At 28.9% G+C, this 7058-nt stretch overlaps 1 non-coding gene across 1 annotated transcript; it reads right to left on the bottom strand.

The window, feature by feature from the left end:
- Nucleotides 1–3502: 3502 nt before the first annotated feature.
- LOC112682199 lies at nt 3503–3601 on the bottom strand. Its single transcript, XR_003148468.1, has one exon. It is a non-coding gene; the product is annotated as a U6 spliceosomal RNA (small nuclear RNA).
- Between the last annotated feature and the right edge of the window lie 3457 nt (nt 3602–7058).

The raw sequence follows: 7058 nt of genomic DNA, 5'->3' as shown, positions 1-7058 counted from the left end.
TGAACCAATGCTCACAATGAGGATCATTGTGGTACATCTAGTTTCGTGTGTGATAAATTGGTGACACAAATCAACAAAAAAATCTGGGAAAATCGTTTCACAATTATGAAACTTTCAGAACAGAACATAATATTCCCAATTATGAAAATGTGGCTTGCTATCCAACGCTCTGATACTGATGCTGAACTATATTGGTGTTAACCAGTGGTTAAATTTACAGGTGATAGATTTCTATTGATAAGATACTAAAAAGCTTATACCATGTTTATAATAAATGGTGATTATTTTGGAAAATAGGCCTAGTCTATCTCTAATATGTATATATAATGAAAATTGTTTTTTTCATTTTGTTTTTTTTTTATTTCAAAATGTCTTACGTTCTGGATAGCTCTCGTATTTCCATGTATGAAAAATTATATCATGGTGACTGTGTAACTGATTTTACCTGATTTTTGTAGAAATCTAAAATACAATTATAGTAGAAACACAATAGATGTTTAGATGATAGACTATATTCTGTTATAAAACCTCATTATCTGTGGTAATGGTGAGGAGGAGTCTTACAGATAAATAAAACCCGTGTTAATTGACATTTTTTTTAACATATTTTAATTATATTTTTTTAGTATTACACTTAATTTAACCTATGCTGTATAAATATATATTGTAATGTTTTAAAATGATCAAGGCTTCAATTGGAAGTAATCAGTCTTTGTTTTTGTGGTTTGAAATTATTTTTCTTCGTAGACTTGGTTCAAAATATCTTATTCATACTGCATTAAAAATAGACACTTTATTTTTTTTTCATGTTATATACCTTAATTTTGTCTTTAAAAATTTTAGTTATGAGAATATATGTTCATGTGTTATTTGTGTAAGTGACTGAGTAAGTAGATATTTCTAAATATGTGGTGATATTTTATATCGGATAAACTCTAAAATAACATTTCAAGTTATAAAATGAAAAAATTATATTTATTGATAACAATTATAATATTTTATATGTATATATATATATTATCCTTCATTTTTCTTGTTTCAATTTTTGTATTCACAAAAATTATCTACTCAGTTTTCCAGTGGGCGAGTATGGTCCTATATCTAAGTATTGCGATACATAGTGGCATGGTGACATCTCAGACCCTGGCATTATTATATAAATTTACCCTATCCATCCACTTACAAAAATGACATGCACTTCTTAAACTATATTACTGTGCACTGTATAATATTAACCAAAAGTTTTGTCATATAATTAATATATTTATATATAGTCATATAAATAATATTTGTAGTTTATTGTCATTTGTAGATGTACTATAAGCTTAATGGGTAGTTGTTGGTGCCCATTCCTACCAAAGGCATATTTGTGTTGAGGTTAGGGGGGGGGGCGAAACTAATTTTTCTTGAATACAAACTTTTTTTTTTTTGAGTAAAAAGACAATCTACAATCTATACAACAAATATGCACATTAATTAGATGAGATAAACGAATACAAAACAAACAACAATGAATATTATGATTTTGGGGAATTACCCAGTTTTAACACCCAGCACGTGATAATTTATTTACTGTCGATTAATATGGGTTTTTTTTTCAGGACAAAAGGTCCTTGCACCATTTTCTTTTTAACCTATGTTTAGGGTTATCGGGTAGAGTTTTTGTTGATAGTTTAATAACCAAAGAGTTTGTATGTGACTGGAGTTTATTGTGGAATCTAGGATAGTATATTTTGGCAATTTGATTTAAAGTTTGTACTTTAAGATACCGTATGTCCATAGTGGTTTAAGTAGAGACTTATAAATTAATAATTTGTTATTTATGTTCATTTTAGATCGCAGGAGAGACCTTAATAAATGAAGACGGGCGTTTAGGGCTTTACGTTTGTTTTTAATATGAGAATTCCAAGTTAGTTTACTATCTAATATAAGGCCTAAGTATTTTACCTCGGAGCAAACAGGGATTGAAATATTGTTCATTGTAACTTGTGGGCATGTTTCTCTTTTTAGCGTAAATGTAATAAATGAGGACTTAGATTCATTTATTTTGATTTTCCATCGCTTTGTCCATTGATGGATCATATTAAGGTGTCTTTGAATCATTTTGGAAGCTGTAGCAGGATTTTCATGAGAAACCATGATTATTATTATTATTATTATTAGTATCATCAGCGTAGGTACCGAGTTCGGTAATTGATGTTTTAGGTATGTCATGAGTAAATACGTTGTATAGGAAGGGAGCGATGTCACTGCCTTGGGGAACTCCGGCTAAAATATTAAAATAGTTTGAGTAGCTCAAATTCTGACATACAACGAAGGTTCAGTCGCTCAGGTAGGACTTAATTAGTAGAAAGTAAGGCGCCGGAAGAAATTTTTTTAGTTTAAACAGGAGACCATCGTGCCAGACCCTGTCAAACGCTTGAGATACGTCCAGAAAGGTGACTGCACAAAATTGTTTTTTTTTCTAAAGACGAGGAAATGGTATTAACTACGCGATGCAATTGGTGAATGGTGGAATGATTTGGCTTGAAGCCAAATTGCGTATCTGGAATAATTTTTGCTTCGGTAGCCAAAGGAAGAAGTCTTTTTAGTAGGATCTATTCGAACACTTTGGATAAAGTTGGAAGAAGGCTGATAGGGCGGTAAGAGGTTGCTGATTCTGGAGGTTAGGGTTAAGTATTATTTTAGAGAATTTCCAGGTTAGTGGATAGTATAATAGGCGGAACATTGCATTATAAATGTAAGATAATAGGATAATTACTTTTTTTGGTAAGTTTTTGGCAGTTAGATTTAAAATCTGATCATAACCCGGAGCTTTTTTTTTATGGAGTTTTTTTTATTATAAAGTCGATTTCACCGGGACTAGTAGGTTTGGCTGGAAGAGAAACTGGTAAAGCAGCGTTCAATGATTGATTATTAGATTTTAGTTGTTATTTAAAATTATATCATGGGGTGTAAAGATTTTTTATAAGTATTCGCCGAATAAATTTGCTTTATATAAATTAGAAACAGCCCACGAGTTGTCTTCATTGCGCAAAGGAGTTGATTGAGTTTTTAAAATTTTTTTTGTTGTCCTCCAGAATGAGGAGTTTTGCGATGTTAGATTTTGGATATATTTATTATAGGTGGAGGAGCTGTGTTGAAGAAGTGCTTTACTCAATTTGTTTTTTAGTTGATTATAAATAAGTTTATCGGGCGGGTACTTGTGACTTTGCCAGCGAGATCTTGCTTTACGTTTTTCGCGAATGAGGTATTTTATGATTCGGGAGAGGGAAATTGGTAGTGTGTGTTGAGCTGGGAGTTGTTACTAATTGTAAGCATTCATGTATATCAGTTGTGAGCTTAAGGATTGTAGCATCAATGTCTTCGTTTGATTTTAAAGAGGGATTGAGCTGAGTGCGGGTTTCAATGGTTGTTTGGAAAATGGGCCAATCGATTTTTCCAGGTATTTGGGGATTTTTTACAAGATTATTTGAAGGAGGCGATTTGAATTCGAGAATGAAAAAATGTGGAACGCTTCACGATTGTGCGTGTCATCCTTGCGCAGGGGCCATGCTAATCTTCTCTGCAATACAAACTTAAAAATAATTTACAGTTCATTACAGGGGCTTACCCAAGGATGATTTGGGTCCGAACCCCCATTTGAAATTTCTACATACTCAATGGTTTAATAATAAATAATATATTGTGTATTTTAATTTCTCATTATCTTCAAAGTTTATAGATTATATAATATACCTATAATGTATAAATCATTTAATTTATACTGCTTTTTTAATTTTATTTATTATTGTTAATTAAATAATGTATTTTTTTATAACATTTTACTAACAAATAAAAATTGATTTCAAATTATAGTACCTACCTACTATAGTAAACCTTTGTGAAGAATATGTGTGATGTGTGTATAACAATTGTGACTATTACTATAGTTATTAACAGTAATTTGTTGGTATTGAATTAAACTATAATTATAATTAGAAAACAGATAAAATAAAAATTTTGGACCCCCCTCCTAAACAATTCCTGAGTACGCCTCTGGTTCATTACCTACAGCTCATATTCCTGTTGTTCATTCAAGTGAATATATAAAAATACCAGTACTAAATTGAATTAAATATTTATTTAATAAATATATTTAAAACCTACTGCATATAAAATAAGTATTAATAATAAAAACACAAATAGTTCTTATATTAAAATTATACCTTCAGTCTGAGTCCTGTGTAAAAAAAACAACAAATTATCTTAGTAGTAATAGTATCTATTAATTATTTTTTAAAAACTTTAAAAAATATTTAAGTAGAAAACATAAGGTTGGTAAGTAGTCAAATAACAAGTTCCAAATTTCTTTTTTTCATATTGGCGAATTTGTTGATTGTCAATGGATACAATAATATTTTTAAGCACATGCAACAAAGCCAAACCTATTAGTCTATGCTGGCCTATTCTCGATCTTAACCATGTTTTCAATTTACAAAAATCTATTTTTGGCTAATATTTGCAAGTTAAAGAATATTGTTAAACAAATATTGTTAATTATTATGATTATTATTTGGGTTAGGGGCTTCTAGCTCTATGAAATACATCAATGCATGCATTTGTGCACAAAAAAATGACTAAATACCTATGCACAACAAAAAGTACCAGATATTATGTTGTAAAAAAAAATTAGACGAGTAAAATTATTAAGGACTAACATAGCTCTAATAAATACAAAAATATACAGTACGCATAAATGTACCAAAAAATGATGAACTAGTAAATATGTGGCAAAAAAAGTGTTACTTTAAATTAGTTTATATTACCTGATTAATACCTCAGTTATGGTTGTTTATGTTTATAACCGTAACTATATCTGTGGAAGATAATACCATTATTCGTTCCACAACGAAAAATATTATGATAGGTATATGAAAATAAACAAAAATTGGTACCCGTGATCAAATTGATATATTGAATTTATCATATTATAATCATAGACTAGTAATTTATGTTCTTAATTATTTATACATTACATTTTTTAAATAAATCAATGTTTTATATTAAAAAAAATTACGAGCCATGGGGGATGAATGCCCCCTTCGCCCCTCCTGCAAATACGCTATTTAATCCCTACCATACATTTCTTGGGCTATCATAATTGTATTAAGCAATACCCACCACCATGCCACTGGTGATGTGCTTTTTAATGAATAAATGGATTAACGCTTAATTTAAATGTTTGTCATGAAATATTTAAAATTTTACTGTTTTAATAATTTAATAAAAATACTAAAATTCTAAGAGCACTAAGAATTGTTGCTCTTGTTACGTTGGATCTAAATTTCAAAATTTTCAAATTGTATAAGGTTTAAGGTTATTTTAGTTTTTTTTTTTTTTTTGGTTGGATATAGGGTGATGCTAGAAAATTTGATAATGCTAATAGTAACCTCTATCATATACTTTTAAAATTTTTTTTTTTTTAAAGCCAGTGGGTGACATATCATCCCCTCGTGGTATATATATATATATTGTATATATTAAATTTATCAATATAGAGACATCGGCGACTGTGTTAGCTTGTGGTGATTGGGGACGTCTGACTAGAAGAGAGTTATGAAGCCATATGCTAATAATAATATAACTGGAAGAGAGCAAATATTTCTGTTTTTCATGCAACGCCGCGCCGTGAAGGATTGAAAAATAAATAATTGTAAAAAAATAATTACTCAATTACAGAATTGAAATTAAGCTTAAAGCATGTTCCGCGATGTACTCGATCATTTTTTAAAAAATTATCCAATGATTAGTTTCAAAAAACATGTGTCACAAAGATTTTACTTTTACATTCATATTTTATAGATAGATTATGTAATTCAATGATTGTTAATTTTATAAGATACTTAATAAAAAAATAAATACATTTTAATCAGAATATTCATAATAGTAAACTCATCCGTGAACCTTTACGGCAACTGAACACTACACAGTATGCATAAAAACAGATGATTTATATATATTGCGCCTTGATCTGGTTCTGTTGATGATAACTAGGGCTGGGATTTTAATGTCCTAAAGAACCTTAAAAAATGCTCTTAAAGTATGTAAAAATGACAAAAAAAAATTGCCTTGAAAATAACTTGAAAAAAATTAATTCCCACGGCGGTTACAACAAAAAAAAAAAAAACTCCTACTAAACGATATCAATGGACGTCGATTCTAAATATTCTCATTATATCACGTATACTATCATATACGCCACCACATATTAGGTATGTAGGTGTTTTGACGTAAACTATTTTTCTATAATAGAATATGAATCACGAGTACCTTATGTATAATTTGTTATGTTTATATAAAAAACCTGTTGGTGCGTAAAAATCTTAAAATAAATTGTCAAATTTAGAATTTAAAATCTCAAAAATACTCTAAAAAAATTAAGAAAATTATCAAAAAATGCTAAATTAAATATCTAATATTCATTCAATAGTACCTGAAACGAATTTATAATAACTTGTGTAAAGAGCATTGCACAGCAAGCTGTGGGAGAAAATGCTAAGTACATCGAAATCCCAGCCCTAACTAATTAAATAATGCATTGTACACATCTGATTTTTTTTATTTTCTTATTTTTGCCTGAATTATGTATGTGAGAAAAATGATATTTTCATTTTAAATTGTAAATTTTATTTCAATAATTTATTCTTATATAAATAACATATATTTGAGTTTAGTGAGAAAGTTTGTTCAATCTAGAAACCATAAATTATTGTGAAATTCTTAATATATCTTATTTTATTGAAGCTATTTAAGTATAGTATCAAATTGCTTTTCTTTGTATATATAAAATAATCATTATTTCATATTTGTAATCAGTGGAGTAACCAGACCTTATTTTGGGAGGTTTAATAGTTGAAAAAATTTAATTCTGGAAGGTGTTTGGTGGAGAAAATAGGGTAAGGTTAAGTTAACTTCATATTTTGGCGGGGTTCATAATTTTAAAATCTTCTCCCGTAGTTGCGTCATTGTTAATAATTACATTATTGGATGTTCAATGTTTTTAATTGCTATATTAA

The sequence above is a fragment of the Sipha flava genome, unplaced genomic scaffold, assembly GCF_003268045.1.
Source record: "Sipha flava isolate LNK unplaced genomic scaffold, YSA_version1 1_pilon_pilon, whole genome shotgun sequence".
Lineage (NCBI taxonomy): Eukaryota > Metazoa > Arthropoda > Insecta > Hemiptera > Aphididae > Sipha > Sipha flava.
The sequence above is the reverse complement of the archived record's forward strand: the minus strand, read 5'-3'. Positions and strand labels throughout refer to the sequence as shown.